The sequence below is a fragment of the Palaemon carinicauda genome, chromosome 28 (assembly GCF_036898095.1).
Source record: "Palaemon carinicauda isolate YSFRI2023 chromosome 28, ASM3689809v2, whole genome shotgun sequence".
Lineage (NCBI taxonomy): Eukaryota > Metazoa > Arthropoda > Malacostraca > Decapoda > Palaemonidae > Palaemon > Palaemon carinicauda.
Genome location: NC_090752.1, coordinates 36,369,231 through 36,386,767, shown reverse-complemented (window position 1 = coordinate 36,386,767; position 17,537 = coordinate 36,369,231). Strand labels below are relative to the sequence as shown.

At 48.0% G+C, this 17,537-nt stretch overlaps 1 protein-coding gene and 1 pseudogene across 2 annotated transcripts in view; both read right to left on the bottom strand.

Annotated features, from left to right (window-relative positions):
• The window catches only part of LOC137621504 (myosin-11-like), a 197,660-nt gene that overhangs the window by 45,586 nt on the left and 134,537 nt on the right, over window positions 1-17,537 (bottom strand). The window lies entirely within an intron of this gene.
• On the bottom strand, window positions 13,092-13,210 carry LOC137622135 (5S ribosomal RNA; annotated as a pseudogene).

Genomic DNA, 17,537 nt, shown 5'->3' with positions numbered 1-17,537 from the left:
TTCCAGTTTACCTGTAGTTATACTTGGTGCTAAAGGATGGGTCTGAAGGTTTCGGACCACCTTTGCACCCCTGTACTTTACAAACGTTACTTGCAGGCCATGTGACCACTTTCCTTGAGTCCTAAAGGGATTTTGACGAAGGAAAAATCTATTTCTGGGGAGAGACCTGTGACGCCCGGTGAAAAAGTCCTTCTTTACACTTTTTCTGATATAAATCTTCCAAATATACCAGAGAAAGATAAAAGCATGGAATGCAGAGGTTACTACCCTCGCGCGAGCACCTCGCAAGTGTCGTGTATACATCGGGGGCGTGTGAAAACCACTATTCACAGGCTGTCTTCCATTTAGATAACTCCTTCATCAAAGGGAAGGGCCGTAACAAAGACCCCAGAAACCACACTTGGACCACGCCACCGTCACCCACACGAGCGCCCTCTAGGTCATCCTTCTGTATTGGACTTGCCCGCAAAGTCGTAGTTGTTTTTGTGCTTTCGGTTTATGACCATTTTTATTATTATTATTTCATTATTGTTTTTACTAAGGTATTTTTTTGCTAGAAAGTCCAATTTGGACGAACGAAGAATAACGTTCTTGCCTTGGTTATAGTTTACGCACACGCCTCGGGAAGGTGCTCGTTTTAGACTATATCTTTATATTTATTTGTTACGTTGTCGTTATTCTTCGTTCTTGGTTATTACAATTTTATCAATATTCTTACCATATTATTGTGTGATTTTAGTTCTTTATAATGTAACCATGAGTGCTCGTTTTCTGTTACTACAGTTACGAGTTACCCTTTCTCTCGTTTTCTTTCTTAAGCTCGAGTAAGGAGAGGTGGATTTCCCGTTTTCTGTTTTATACGATCACAAGTTATTCCTGCCTCCGCTTCTTCTCCGGGTTTATGCTATTACGTTTGAAGGTATTTACGTTTTATTGATGTGGTTACTGTTAATATAGCTAGCATTATTAATAGGTTCCGTTAGTGTATGAGTCATTATTTTGGGATCGCTTTATGCCAACACCCGTAGCTCCGTTCTCTTCGGAACGTTCACCGCCTTGAGTTATACTCCGCTATAATGGATACTCATTGGGTTGGGAACTAGTCAGATATTTGTAGTGCAACGGTGAAACCCGGCACTCAGACTCCGGCTTCGGCCTTATGCACACGAACCTTTTTTTATGATTAATCACCGCCTTGAGTTATACTCCGCTATAATGGATACTCATTGGGTTGGGAACTAGTCAGATATTTGGAGTGCAACCGTGAAATCCGGCTCTCAGACTCCGGCTTCGGCCTTATGCACACGAATCTTTTTTCAATTTCATTATTACGGTCCTTTTTCATTGAATCTCCGGCTTCACCGGAGATCACACAGACGTTCAGCATTGAGGTTAATATTATCTTACCGCTGATGTTCACGTTTTCACTATGACAGACCTTTGTCACCGGATCTCCGGTGTCAACAGAGATCACTCAGACGTTCAGAACCGGGGTTAACATTATTTTACCGATGAGGTTTATAGTTACATGTTACGTGGTTACTGGATTTTAGTATATTAATTTGTAGCTCTAGCTAACAATTTTGAAAACCATATTAGTCACACATAATTAATGTTATTTATTTCTTTTGATTCATCTGTTCACTGACCAGAGTCTCAAGGAACAGTAATATGGCCTCTCATGGCATGGTTGGTTTCGACCTGGCTTTTCATTAGAAGGGGCTAGCGTTCGATCCCAAGTACGGAGTAGAAATTTATTTCTATTTGAGCACGATGTTGTATGGATATTTATCCATATATATACATATTTATAATTAAATATATGCATAAATATAGACATATGTATTACTGTATATACATGTACAAATATATACATAAACATATATATTATTATTTATAGATAATTTGGTTGATCCCAGCCTGTGAATAGGATCACTAACCAAAGTTTCAAGGAACATCAGACTTATGTCTCCTTTCTTTTACAGAAGGTCCGCCTACATGGTATGGTTCCCGGAGTCATGCACGCTCTGCTACGAGCTGTCCTCCCTACTCCTGAACGATGATGTAAGTTGGTTCTAATTTCTTTCTTTTTGGTATCCTTTGGCGATGATTTAATTTGTTCTTGATTTATGTATACATCGCTTATTGAGGAGAACGGTCTTCTCCTTCATCACTAATCCCCTCACTTCTTTCAGGATGATGATGAATCTCTCTGGGCTGCAAGAGCGGCTCTCCGCCCTTGGGTGTCAAGATTTGGAAGGAATGCTCCATCTGGCGGACCCTAATGAAGTTATTCAAGAGTTGTGTAATAATCCAAGGTCCTCACTGGACTAGTATGCATCTCATCTAAAGGTAACACATTCGGCATAAGTCTCAAGAAGAGGTAAAGTGACTATCTCTTTTCATTTTTTCTTGTTCCCATCTCAAAGAGAGGCAGCAACCTTTACACATCTGATGCTGGTGAGTTACCTGACAGAGCACCTGTCTAGCAGGCTACTACTACCAAGAAGCAACTCCTCCATCTTCCTGGCAAGGGAAAGGGTTGGTCTGTGTCCTAACAAACATTTCTCATTAGTGATTTAATGGCTGTTCCATCGCTGCTGTAGACATACCCCTATTTTCAAGGACTAAAGTTTGTACAGCTATCTAAAATGTAAATGACTTAAAATAATTCATATTATAACTATATGAGTATCAACTTTTCATTGAGAGAGAGAGAGAGAGAGAGAGAGAGAGAGAGAGAGAGAGAGAGAGAGAGAGAGAGAGAGAGAGAGAGAGAGAGAGAGATTGCTTTTATTGATATCATCTTGTACTGTACTTGTTCAAACTTGCAGCAAATGTTTTTGTGTTGAACAGGCTGACATAAGTCTCTTTTTATATTTTATAAATGAAATGTTATTTTCATTAGTAAAATAAATTTTTGAATATACTTACCCGATGATCATGTAGCTGTCAACTCTGTTGCCCGACAGAAATCTACGGTCGGGATACGCCAGCGATCGCTATACAGGTGGGGGTGTACACAACAGCGCCATCTGTGAGCAGGTACTCAAGTACTTCTTGTCAACAAGAACTCAATTTTCTCCTCGGTCCACTGGTTCTCTATGGGGAGGAAGGGTGGGTCCTTAAATTCATGATCATCGGGTAAGTATATTCAAAAATTTATTTTACTAATGAAAATAACATTTTTCAATATTAATCTTACCCGATGATCATGTAGCTGATTCACACCCAGGGTGGTGGGTGGAGACCAGCATACATGTTAACAAAGAAGCTAAGTATCCCGTATTTCATTTTATTAGTTATTCAAAAATAACATAAAATAAATAAGTACCTGGTAAGGAAGACGACTTGAACCATTACTCTGCCTTTATTAAGTACGTCTTCCTTACTGAGCGTAGCGGTCCTCTTAGGATGCTGAACGACTCTTAGGTGCTGAAGTATAAAGGGCTGCAACCCATACTAAAGGACCTCATCACAACCTTTAACCTCGGCGCTTCTCAAGAAAGAATTGACCACCCGCCAAATCAACAAGGATGCGGAAGGCTTCTTAGCCGACCGTACAACCCATAAAAAGTATTCAAGAGAAAGGTTAAAAAGGTTATGGGATTATGGGAATGTAGTGGCTGAGCTCCCACCTACTACTGCATTCGCAGCTACGAATGGTCCCAGGGTGTAGCAGTTCTCGTAAAGAGACTGGACATCTTTGAGATAGAATGATGCGAACACTGACTTGCTTCTCCAATAGGTTGCATCCATAACACTCTGCAGAGAACGGTTCTGTTTGAAGGCCACTGAAGTAGCCACAGCTCTCACTTCATGTGTCCTTACCTTCTGCAAAGCAAGGTCTTCTTCCTTCAGATGAGAATGTGCTTCCCTAATCAGAAGCCTGATTTAGTAAGAAACTGAGTTCTTAGACATTGGAAGAGAAGGCTTCTTGATAGCACACCATAAGGCTTCTGATTGTCCTCGTAAAGGTTTTGACCTTTTTAGATAGTACCTAAGAGCTCTAACTGGGCAAAGTACTCTCTCCAGTTCGTTCCCCACCAAGTTGGACAGGCTTGGGATCTCGAACGACTTAGGCCAAGGACGTGAAGGAAGCTCGTTTTTAGCAAAAAACCGAGCTGCAAGGAACATGTAGCCGTTTCAGATGTGAAAACTATGTTCCTGCTGAAGACGTGGATCTCACTTACTCTTTTAGCTGTTGCCAAGCACACGAGGAAAAGAGTTTTTAATGTGAGGTCCTTAAAAGAGGCTGATTGGAGAGGTTCAAATCTTGATGACATAAGGAACCTTAGGACCACGTCTAGATTCCAGCCTGGAGTGGACAGCCGACGTTCCTTTGAGGTCTCAAAAGACCTAAGGAGGTCCTGTAGATCTTTGTTGGTGGAAAGATCCAAGCCTCTGTGGCGGAAAACCGCTGCCAACATACTTCTGTAACCCTTGATCGTAGGAGCTGAAAGGGATCTTACGTTCCTTAGATGTAACAGGAAGTCAGCAATCTGGGTTACAGTGGTACTGGTTGAGGAAACTGCATTGGCCTTGCACCAGCTTCGGAAGACTTCCCATTTAGACTGATAGACTCTGAGAGTGGATGTCCTCCTTGCTCTGGCAATCGCTCTGGCTGCCTCCTTCGAAAAGCCTCTAGCTCTTGAGAGTCTTTCGATAGTCTGAAGGCAGTCAGACGAAGAGCGTGGAGGTTTGGGTGTACCTTCTTTACGTGAGGTTGACGTAGAAGGTCCACTCCTAGAGGAAGAGTCCTGGGAATGTCGACCAGCCATTGCAGTACCTCTATGAACCATTCTCTCGCGGGCCAGAGGGGAGCAACCAACGTCAGCCGTGTCCCTTTGTGAGAGGCGAACTTCTGAAGTACCCTGTTGACAATCTTGAACGGCGGGAATGCATACAGGTCGAGATGGGACCAATCCAGCAGAAAAGCATCCACGTGAACTGCTGCTGGGTCTGGAATCGGAGAACAATACAACGGGAGCCTCTAGGTCATCGAGGTAGCGAACAGATCTATGGTTGGCTGACCCCACAGGGCCCAAAGTCTGCTGCAAACATTCTTGTGAAGGGTCCACTCTGTGGGGATGACCTGACCCTTCCGGCTGAGGCGATCTGCCATGACATTCATATCGCCCTGAATGAACCTCGTTACCAGCGTGAGCTTTCGATCTTTTGACCAGATGAGGAGGTCCCTTGCGATCTAGAACAACTTCCCCGAATGAGTCCCTCCCTGCTTGGAGATGTAAGCCAAGGCTGTGGTGTTGTCGGAGTTCACCTCCACCACCTTGTTAAGCTGGAGGGACTTGAAGTTTATCAAGGCCAGATGAACCGCCAACAGCTCCTTGCAATTGATGTGAAGTGTCCTTTGCTCCTGATTCCATGTTCCCGAGCATTCCTGTCCGTCCAAAGTCGCACCCCAGCCCGTGTCTGATGCGTCCGAGAAGGGACGGCGGTCGGGTTTCTGAACAGCCAAAGGTAGACCTTCCTTGAGAAGAAAGCTGTTCTTTCACCACGTTAGAGTAGACCTCATCTCTTCGGAAACAGGAACTGAGACCGTCTCTAGCGTCATGTCCTTTATCCAGTGAGCAGCTAGATGATACTGAAGGGGGCGGAGGTGGAGTCTCCCTAACTCGATGAACAGGGCCAGCGATAAAAGTGTCCCTGTTAGACTCATCCACTACCTGACTGAGCATCGGTTCCTTCTCAGCATGCTCTGGATGCATTCTAGGGCTTGGTAGATCCTTGGGGCCGACGGAAAAGCCCGAAAAGCTCGACTCTGAATCTCCATACCCAGGTAGACAATGGTCTGGGATGGGACGAGCTGGGACTCCTCTAAATTGACCAGGAGGCCCAGTTCCTTGGTCAGATCCATAGTCCATCTGAGATTCTCCAGACAGCGACGACTTGTGGGAGCTCTTAAAAGCCAGTCGTCTGACGGAGCCGGACACAAGATCATGGTACTGCTGCACAGTCTGTGAACTGTCAACCATGGGGAAGCGAGGAAGTACAGCGACAACCCGAAACTGTCTAGACTGTCTGGGTAGTACAGACAACTCCTTATCGGGTTGCTGAGGTTGCCGCACTGCGTCACAACAAGTCACCTCTGCTGGTTGTTGAACGTCTTCCCAGTGACACACTGACTCCGTAAACAAAAATCCTCTAACAAGGACTAAGCTTGGACTGCATGTCTTGCAACAAAGCTCAAGGTCTATGGGAGCAGGTGTGGCAACAGACGGGGTTAGCGACTGAAGCGGAACCATTTACCCTCCCTGGAAGCATGTTATGCTTAAATAAAAGTCCATAGGAGGCTAAGCAGCTTAAGGCTCCTCTCCAAATGACAGAGTCCTCAAGGGAATATCAGAAGGAGGGAGAATAGCACTTTCTCATCTACAGGAACCATATCCGAGAAAAGCTAAGTTCTCTCAGTGAGGGTTTCACTGGTGCAAAAGCAGCAGACCAGAAGGCAACGTTATGAAACTGCTTGACAGTCTTGTGAGTTGGCAACAACCAAAGATGTGTGATTGAGGAGCATGCGGTAAGGTATGCAGAGCATGCTGTAAGGTATGCAGAGCATGCTGTAAGGTATGCAGAGCATGCTGTAAGGTATGCAGAGCATGCTGTATGCAGAGCATGCTGTAAGGTATGCAGTGCTGTAAGGTATGCAGAGCATGCTGTATGCAGAGCATGCTGTAAGGTATGCAGAGCATGCTGTAAGGTATGCAGAGCATGCTGTATGCAGAGCATGCTGTAAGGTATGCAGAGCATGCTGTAAGGTATGCAGAGCATGCTGTAAGGTATGCAGAGCATGCTGTATGTAGAGCATGCTGTAAGGTATGCAGAGCATGCTGCATGGCATGCGGCTCATGCTGCATGGCATGCGGCTCATGCTGCATGGGATGCGGCTCATGCTGCATGGGATGCGGCTCATGCTGCATGGGATGCGGCTCATGCTGCATGGGATGAGGCTCATGCTGCATGGGATGAGGCTCATGCTGCATGGGAAGAGGCTCATGCTGCATGGTATGAGGCTCATGCTGCATGGGATGCGGCTCATGCTGCATGGGATGAGGCTCATGCTGCATGGTATGCGGCTCATGCTGCATGGGATGAGGCTCATGCTGCATGGGATGAGGCTCATGCTGCATGGTATGAGGCTCATGCTGCATGGTATGCGACTCATGCTGCATGGTATGCGGAGCATGCTGTAAGGTCTGCAGAGCATGCTGCATGGGCTGAGGAGAATGCCGCATAGTGCTGGAACCCGGCAACTCCCGATGCGGCAGCTCACGCATGAAAGCAGAAGGTGCAGCAAGAACATGCGTCTGGCAGGGTGGACTGCGCATCGGTGGTGGAGCTCTCACAGGTGGAGGGTGGGAGCAGGCAGCCGCAGTATCTGCTGAGCGCACAACCTCGGCGGGTTGTAGGTTAATAGGCTGCATTGTCAACCTTCCAGCATGATACTCTTGTATGAAGGAGCAAGCTGAGACTGTATAGTCTGCAGCATGGACCACTAGGGTCTATGAAAGACAACAACAAACGGAGCTACTGTCCGTTGTGACTGAGGGTCTAAAACAGCTGGTGCGGCAACAGACGGAGTTACTGCCTGTTGCGGTACCACCTTGCCTCTCTGGGAGGTGTGCAGTTGTCGTACTGCAGCAAGTCCGAACTGACCCAGTGGCTACACCTAGGTCGTTGGACTTGCGCGGAAGGGACCGACTTGCACTTAAAAGCTGCAAGATTTGGTCCATGGTTTCTGCGAGAAACCTCTTCCGCAGACGAGGAATAAATGGGCTCTCTCGTCTTTGTGTGGGTGGGGTGATCACGTCGGCAACGTGTGTAGATACACCCGAAATCACGGAGGGAAACGTCTGTTCGTCGATCAAGGCCTGATGAACCCATAAGTCCTTCGACATTACTTTTCCCCTGGGCTTGGGAGCTTGTAAGAGGTCCCAGACTAGGTGAACAACTGGCACGAACAGACGAACCCTCGAACGCAACACTGTAACACTTTGCGCTTATCACTTTATCACTTTTGATTTTCTGTTTGCACTTATTTCACTGAACTCGAAACTTTAAGTGGTTTGTACCTGAAACACGCAATCCTATCCTTCATTAAAAGGTAGTAATTGCGAAAACAGTATTACAATGTAACAGAAAAACATAATGAAAGATAAAGAATTCCGTGGCTGGAAAAGAGACTAAACACTAGATCAAATAAACTACGTTTAAAATCTCTCACCGCATAAAGCCTGGGAACAAGAATAAAACTCTAGAAACGTTTTACCTTCTACCCCTATAGAGACTAGGGAGAAGAGCAAAAAACGAGAACAACGTTACCCGCTTGAACGAAACGTTTATCCTCCTCTCTCTCCCTCCGTCTCTATCTCTCTCTCTCTCTCTCTCTAGACTTAGAACCTGAGAGATGAGCCCAATTATATATATCGTTAAAACATATTATTTGTTAAAGGAAAAAAACTGAAAGGTTTCCCAAATAAAAAGTTCCTTTATTAGAATTAAAACCATTTAAGCTAAGAAAGAATGAACAAAACGCTAGAATCGGTTTACTCTTACTGCAACGTGAAACCGTGAATACTCTCTCTCTATCGTAACGATAGAGCGCAAGTTGAACGTTCTGAACGTCAACAACTGCGGAGACAAAACAAAACGTTAGTTCAACTTTGAAAACAGTACGAGACTATCAAAGAAATTCTTTCAAAAACATTAAAATTAAAATAGCATAAATTCTTAATAGGAAAAACGATATGACGGGCTCAATGTTAATTAACTTCGGTTCCAAGTAATGACCGCCTACTATTAGGAAAGGTCGCATATAAACAAACATAAAAATTAATTTTAATAAGTTTATAATAAATGGAAGTTAATCGAAGAGGCCTATAAAAGGCGGAGAGATATAAAATAAATCTATAACTTTGTTAAGCAAAATTAAGAAAGAGAGTCTATACTCTCTTCGACACCAACACTTCCGTCTAAGGGAAGGGTCGGCCATTTAAAAGTGAAAGAGAGTTCATACTCTCTTCGTCACCATAATTAAATCAAATTAATTCCAAAAGCTTGCTAAGCTAATGATAAAGCTTCCTGAATAGCGAAGGCTAAACTCTAGAGCAAATACATCACCAAATCGTGAACAATAACTCCAGAATCAACAGCGTATCCAAGTAGGTCTAGCCGGTGGCACGACAGAGGAAAAATTGAGTTCTTGTTGACAAGAAGTACTTGAGTACCTGCTCACAGATGGCGCTGTTGTGTACACCCCCACCTGTATAGCGATCGCTGGCGTATCCCGACCGTAGATTTCTGTCGGGCAACAGAGTTGACAGCTACATGATCATCGGGTAAGATTAATATTGAAAAAGATGTTTTAATGTTGTTACTGTTCTTAACCCCTTCAATACGAGGCAGCGGATTCGCTACTCAAGCTTTGTACGAACTTTGTCATCATTGGATATATTTGCTCACTTACTCTATAATAAGCTACATTTCCATGTTTATTTGTTTTACTGCTGATTACAGAATAAATATTTTTAAAATTTGCTTCATTTTCCATTGTATTTCACTATAATCAACTGAAATATGGTTTCATTCATTCTGAAGTGATTATAGAATAAATTTCAGAGTTTGTTTTAGATAATTTTCTCTAAAATAATGGTAAAGCACTGTGATTTTAGGAGTAAAAAAATATATTCATTAAGGTGACCATGATATTGCATAATTCCATGATAAATAACCATCAAAAGATATCAAACTACTCGTCAGTAATAATGGGCTTTACGCTGTACAGAAATGTAATGAAAATATTCATTTGTTTCCTTATACACAAGAATTATTCTATAATGTATAATTTATAAGGTATACAATAAATAAAAAATTTATTACAAAAAAAACATACTTCTGGCCCCATAAGAGAGAGAGAGAGAGAGAGAGAGAGAGAGAGAGAGAGAGAGAGAGAGAGAGAGAGAGAGAGTTTTTCTGTCATTTCATCTTGCGTGTTACTGTTAATATTAACTGGATCATTCTTGTTTTGGGTATTTCAGGGGCTTGGCTGTAGAACCATGACAAATACAGCATAGAATGGCAATAAATGGAAAAAATAACAGTAGGCTAACTTTAACTCGTGAAAACAATGAACAATAATAATATGAAATATATTAGACATGAAAATGACAAATTCGAAGATAATTTGTATTTTTCCTAACCATACAAACCTTAGCTATTTACATTGGGTTTACCTTTTAGCGCAGCTGAAATGGCGAGCCATTAGAATTTAACGAGGGTGTATTACCCCCGCGCTACTTAGCGGGGGGGTAGGGGAGTGGTAGCTAGCTACCCCTCGCCCCCCTCACACACCGGTGAAGCTCACTTTCACTTAGAGGTAGGACTTGTCTTGGGGGACAGGGCTGGCGGGCAAATATGTGTAAATAGCTAAGGTTTGTATGGTTAGGAAAAATACAAATTATCTTCGAATTTGTCCTTTGTTCCGTAACCGAAATACAAACCACGCTATTTACATTGGGTGACTTACCCCTTAGGTGGGGTGGAAAGTCCCCAGCCATACTGGCTTTGGCTTTACCCGGGGACTCAGAATCCGAGTGAGTCGCACTCGAGAAAAGGAGTCCCTTCACCTCACAAGGTCCTTGCTCCGCAAGGAACCGTGTGGCCTACATAAGCTTGTGTGTGAAGGAAGAAGTGTGACCCGTCCTAGGCAGTTGACCTGGAGTTCCAGAAGGAACTCTGGGTTAGGACGTTCCCAAAACCACCTCGTCAGGGTATGGGGGATGCGACAGTATTGACTCAATACTCGGAACACAAGGAAGCATGGTTTACCTGCAGAGGTTCGAGGTCAGCTATGCAGAGACCAGGATGCTGCTTCCCCGTAGAGGGGATGATGAGGAAAGAAGTAAGGGCCAGAAATACTTCTTTCGTTCATGCAGACTAAAACCTGATAACAATGCCCTCAACCTTCTGCTACCTGTCCAAAAAGGAGCCTGAGGTTAGACCAGCTGTTGTGTAGCCACCACAGAGCGATAGAAAACGTATCGAAACTCCTGTGGGTCACGCCCTGCAGGAAGCGGGCTGCAAAGGTCATTAGACGCTTCCAGACTCCAGCTTGTAGCACCTGCGTCACAGAGTAGTATTACTCGAAGGCGAGGGACGTTGCGATGTATCCGACATCGTGCTGTAGGGCGACGTGACGGGGGAGGGTCTGGAGACAGGTCGAGATGAATGTCCTTGAGTCCGAGCTGAAGAGGTATACTGGTGACTCTCCCCCGTGTCCTTCTTGTGCTCCCAAACCGGCTGCAACTGAGGACAAACTGCAGCTGTTCCCAAAGCTAACCTCTCGATTCCTTTACTGGCAAGAAGGAGAAGGTTTTGGGACATCAGATACAGAATGGAGACTCGAAATCTTGAAGGAATTGGACCGAAGGGCCGGGACCCCAAGATTCTGAGTCTGGCCAACAACTCAGGAGCGAACCTGAATGTTGCTTTCCCCCATTTCTTAGAAAGGGCGAAGTCGTACGAGACCAAGAAGATTGCTTACACACAGGCCGTGGCCAGGGTGAGCAGGAGACCCAAGACGGAATACAATCAGAGGCCTGACGTAAAGGGTCTTGAGAAGATCTCTTAAGGGACTAAAAAGTCCGAGCCATGCTCCAAGTTGGAGGTCTCACTCCGACTAGGGCAGGGACGTTCGTAGCTTCGCATGAGCGAGGAAAGGTCCAGCGGGAAGGGAAAAGTTATTCCTTTAAGCCTGAAGGTCAGGGAAAGGCTGAGCGACAGGCTTCATTGCCGAGAGCGGAAAGGAGTTTCCTCCCGCCGAAAGGCAATAAGATCGTTATTGCTGGAGAAGAGGCCTCAAGGGAAGAGGTATATCTCCCACGACACCAACCACCGAAGACTCTTCACTTCGCCTGGAAGACCCCTGCGGATGACTATCGCAGATAACGCGACCTCCGTCCCGCGACTGTAGCGGGTTGTCTCTTCTTGAGGAGGAGGCATAGTGTCTCCAGGCATGAAGCCGAAGCGACGCCCCGGCTCGTGAAAGATGTTGCAGTGTGGTTGCTTGAGTAGCCTGTGCCGTGGGAGAAGCTCTCCCGGGAGTTCCGTCAGGGGAAGCAGAGGGTCCGGAAACCGTTCTGCGCATAGTCCCAGTGGAGCTCTCAGGGCCATTGAAAGGTTGACAGACAACCTTGTCTTGTTGAGACCCATTCTCAACAGACAACAAAGGAGGGAAGACGCAGGCGTCGATGTTGTCCCACCATCACCGGAATGCATCTTGCCAGAGTCTCGAGGTCTGAGACTGGGGGGAAGAACAGCGGAAGCTTGAGGTTCCAAGCTGTCGCGATCAGGTCCCTCAGACCAGGACTTGCTGGTTACTCAAGGCCAAAGACCCCAGGCACACTCTCTCTACGAGGCTCTGCTCGGATAGTCGGAGAGAACATTCCTCTGCCTGGAATGAGAGAGCCGATGGTGGTATTGAGAGTATCTCAATCATCTCGGTATCTCTACTGCAAGATGTGAAGGTGTGAAAATGCGTCCCCTGCTGGTTAGAACACGCCAGAATCATGAAGTCGACGCGCACGGAGCGACTCGGCAGGAGCTGTAGTATCTGTAGAGGGGCCAGACTACGGCCCCTAAGCCTGCCTGAATGATGGAGAGGTATCCTTCAGTTCCTGACCATAGGCCTGGACCGGAACATGCCCCCCCCCCACCCCCCCCCCTTTTCTTTGACTAGTCCGAGAACAGCATAAAAAATGTGGGTAAAGGACGAGAATATCCACTCCCATCAAGAGGTTCCATAGGTCAACACCCATTGCAGGTCTAATCGTTCCGCTGGTCCCATAGGGGCCAGAAAGTCCGGTTAATCGTTGCTTGAAACCACCGAAACTTGGACCGCCCCACATGGAACTTATCCTGAGGCGACCGTTCGGAACTATAGACGGGTCAATGAGGAAAAGACAACTAGGAAACGTTCCAAGGTAGGGCTGAAAGCTCTGCTTGACTGAGAACAGGTACTGCGACTCTTCTCAGCCTTGCCACAATCAACTAAAGGGAAGGCTCGGAGGAGGTGGCAACAGAATCTGGCGTCCCCAGGAGGTCACCCATCCAAGTACCGACCAGAACCGACGTTGCTTAACCTCGCTGGACGGACGAGAAGCGGGGTTTCCAACGTGGAAAGGCCGTTGACTCAATATCATGGCTAGATACTCCAGATGTCGAGGCAGAAGAAGAGAAGGCTCCTAGCAAAATACCATGAAACCCCCCCCTCATGGTAAGCATCCGGAAGCTTATCCCGGCGCTGAAGAAGGTCGAACCCGAGCCTACCGGAGTTGACCAGACCTCCAAAAGCGAAGGAGGCGGAAGCCTGCACCTGAGCGGCCATGAGGAAAGCAGGGAGAGTTCTCTGGGGAAAAAAACCTGCGATGCCACGGCAGGATCGCCACACTGCATCTTAAGCAGGAATACCTGCAGTCTAGGCTGAATTTCACGAGCTTCCTAGAAGATGGATGGAATGGAAACTGAAAGTACCCGTCCTTCCGATCCAGGGTCTAAGGAGTCCTGTCGCCTCGTTACAAGTCTGATCGATTCTGCTGTTCCATGCTGGACGAAGTTTGTTCGACAAACTTGATCAGGGCTGAGAGGTCGACTACGGAACTCCCGTCTCAGATACTTCCCTACAAGAAAGGATCGACTGAAGAAGCCAGGGGTGAAGCCGTCGATGATCCTATGGAGGACCTTCTCCTAAGGTATGGATCATTCTGCCCAAACGGGCAAACTCTTGCCGACCTTATGGCATAGAGGTTCAGAGACACTGAATTCGCTGACAGAGATGGCAGGCGCGATATCCTTGGCTGATCACAGAGATCGTGCAGGAATGGGCATCGGGAAGCTGTCGTCCGGATGAATAACCTTAGGCATCCTCCCAGCGTGAAACCTGCAAGGGGGGGGGTTGCCAATCCTAGAGTTCGTGAACTCTGCCGCTCCCTCTAGGACTATGCCCCCCACGGGGGAGCCTCCCGTGCCATCTGTTCCTGACAGAAGGGAACTGCAATTGGACACCTTGTCTCAGTTGTCGTAGCCGGTCCGATAACTTAGGCCGACGTGGCTGAAAGAAAGAGGCGCTGGAGCCCTGCAGAGTCTGGAAGAAAGCGCCTTGGAGGAGTGAAAACGGAAGTCGACTTCCTCCGCACAGCCACTGTTTAAGTCTCTGTCCTTGGGCACAAACAAACTCTTCTCAAGGATGGAAGGGTGTCTGAGGTTGTCGACATCCACGGATGAGACACCCGAAAGGAAGCACTCGGTCATTGCGTCCAGATGGTCCAACATCAAGCTTGCCTGCAAGTTCGATACTTGACGACGAAACGCCAAGGTGCTTGAGCCCGAGAGGAGGAAAGTACCCATGACCTTCCTGTAGCTTCCTTGAACCAAACCTCAGGTCGTAACCGAGGAGGGAAAGGACCTGGTAAGCCGCTTTCACGAGATGGAGAAGAGGAAGGGGTAAACAGTCACCCCTTGGCCGATGGAGAAAACTCGAACGGAAAGCCCCCCGCCAAAGATCCTTCCAGGTAATGACGGGGAAGGGCTAATCCAGGTTCTGGAAAGAAGAATGTTGCTCACACCTCCCTGAAGATTCTTCTTATTCTTGCATGTGCCATGCTCTGCGTTTACGGGGTGAGGCCGTGTTCTGGAAATACGCTCCAGAAGACTCGCCAAGCTGGCCATGCTGCGAAAACCCCAATGGGAATCGCGGTCGCAATGGCCCTGGAGCTCGCGCGATGGTAAATCAATGATTTGCGCGTGGGCGAACGTGGAAGTGCCCAAGCGCGGGCACGCAGGAACGCAAACGAAGGTGAGCGAAGGAGCGCAGAAGGAGGGCGAGCGTGGTAGGAAGGGCGAGAGCTGGTGGTCGGCGAGCGATAACCCATAGGCGAGCAATGGATACTGCAAGAATTAAGCCGACGTTCGTGCGAAGAAACACCGTAGGCTCGCGCGATGGAACATCATCGGTTCGCGCGACGGAACACCGTCGGCTCGCGCGACGGAACACCGTCGGCTCGCGCGACGAAACACCGTCGGCTCGCGCGACGGAACCCCGTCGGCTCGCGCGACGGAACCCCGTCGGCTCGCGCGACGGAACCCCGTCGGTTCGCGCGACGGAACACCGTCAGTTCGCGCGACGGAACACCGTCCGTCCGCGCGACGGTACACCGTCTGTCCGGGCGATGGAATACCGTTGGTTCACGCGCGGGTGAACATTGGAGAGCACGTGCACGGTCGCGATGAGCGTAGGCGTGCAGGCATGTGGGCGTGCGGTCGCGCGGGAACGTGGGCGTGTGGCCGCACAGGCACGTGGGCGCTCGGGTGAGCACAGGCGGTCGGGAGACCCATGGCGAGTCGGCAAGCGATGGCGCGTTGACGCGTTCTAGCGAGGCGATAGCCCGTAGGAGAGCGAAGGCGCGTTGGCAAGCGATGGAGCGTTGGCAAGCGATGGCGCGTCGGCAAGCGATGGCGCGTCGGCAAGCGACGGCGCGTTGGCGAGCGGTGGTGCATTAACAAAACGCTAGCCAGCAGGGGAAGAATCGCGCGGGCGCGTAGGCGATTGCCAACGCGAGAGAGACTAGTGATGGTTAGCGCGCATCGCGCTAACAGAAGGCGCGCAGGTGCATCAAGAAGGTGAGCGCTGAAGCAAGCTGTTAATCAGGCGATCCTAGACGGTCAGAAAACCGTTGGCGCCCATTGGTGCGTGGCAAAGAAGGGCGTGCAGATGTGCGCTGGTAATTGAAGAAACCTGGATGTGCGCTGGCAATTGAAGAAAGCTGGCGCACAGAAGGACAGAAGTAAAGGCGAGCGCTGGCGAGCAGGAGGAAGATCTACGGCAAAACTCAGCTACCGGAGATCGTGGTTCACAGCAGGCGAGCGCTAGATCGCTACTGATGGTGGTCAGGGGAACTAACACGCGTGGCAGATCGATGGCGATCGTTGACGCGTAGGAGATCGCTGAAGTGCAGGTGAATGTTGACGCGTCTAAGGTCGCTGGCGAGCTGGTGATCGCTGAGGAGCAGAGGGCAACGCGTGGAAGACTGCGCGTAGAAGAAGAGTCCTTGACCCAGACCTGAACCGAAGTTCTAGATCGCGAGGGCGAACGTAGGCGCACAGGGCGCGTAACAGGAACCAACAGGAACAGCAGAGATGATCATCATGAGAGCGCTGACGAACAGGAGAGCGCTGACGAACAGGAGAACACTGGCGAACAGGAGAGCGCTAGTGATCAGGAAAGCGCTGATGAGCAGGAGAGCGCCTGTGCGCTAACACTGAGCAGGAGCAGGAGAGAACACAGCAGAAGGGAGCGCAGGGGGAGGCAACCCTTTGCCTCGAAGGGATTGTTGTCCGTTGGGAGACTGATGTCCGTCGGAAGACCGTTGTCTGTCCGCCGGGAGACTGATGTCCGTCGGAAGACCGATGTCCGTCGGGAAGACCGTTGTCCGTCGGGAAGACCGTTGCCCGTCGGAAGATTAAGAAGAAGGAGTTATAGGCTGCAACGGAGATTCAAAAAGGCGCCTCTTAGCACCCTTACAGGGAGATGAGAGGCCCTACGGCGAGGCGGACAGTGAGCCTTACGGCGAAGGAGGCCAATAGCAACAGCAGCAGAAGAATCCTCCGAAGAGGAGTCTCTATGAGTGTACTCTCTCGCGAACGAAAGAGAAACACTTCGAAGAGGAGACTGGTCAGCCAGTGACCTAAAAGGAGCAATCCTCCGAAGAGGGGCTCCTGCAGTTGCCCAACCCCTTGAGCGAAACTGCAGGTGCGACCGCTCAGCACCAAGAGCATAGTCGCACGAAAAAAAGGCATGAGAAGAAACCCCCAAAAGGGGAAAAACTCAAGCCTGGACAGGAAAAACTTCCCTCGGAAGGAAAGTTACCCACCCAAGGAGGCAAGCCTCCTGAGAGTTCTAAAATGAACTGGAGAGCTGTCAATCATCACGGGAGTACTTCCAGTGGAAGGAGACACGCCCCTGACGAAAAAACCAAAGGGGAGGCAGCAACAGCCGAATCCCCAGGCCTCAACAAGACAGCTCACACCGTTGCCATATTACAGAAACGAACTAGATCGGTAACTGTAAAAAAATAAAACAAAAATCATTAGTACACATTCATTCCCCCGGGAAGGCTCCGAAGAGGAATCCCGAGGGAAAGGAACACGAATTACACAACAGGTACGTGCCCTCACAACCACTTACACTCACGGAAGGAGAGCTGTAACCAAAACAGAATTATAACAATTATAATCATGAAACTATGTAATTATGTAATTTAAAAATGAATGAACACTAAAAAAAGAACGAAAACCCCGAAAGGAATCGTTCTACAAGCTGAAAAATTAACAAATACAATTAGATTCATAAACTAATTGAGACAAAACGTGCAGCGTAGCAACCCCCCCAACACGGGAAGGAAGCTACCGTAGTAAAAGTAGTAAAAGGGTGAACGACCTCAAGAGAGAGAGAGAGAGAGAGA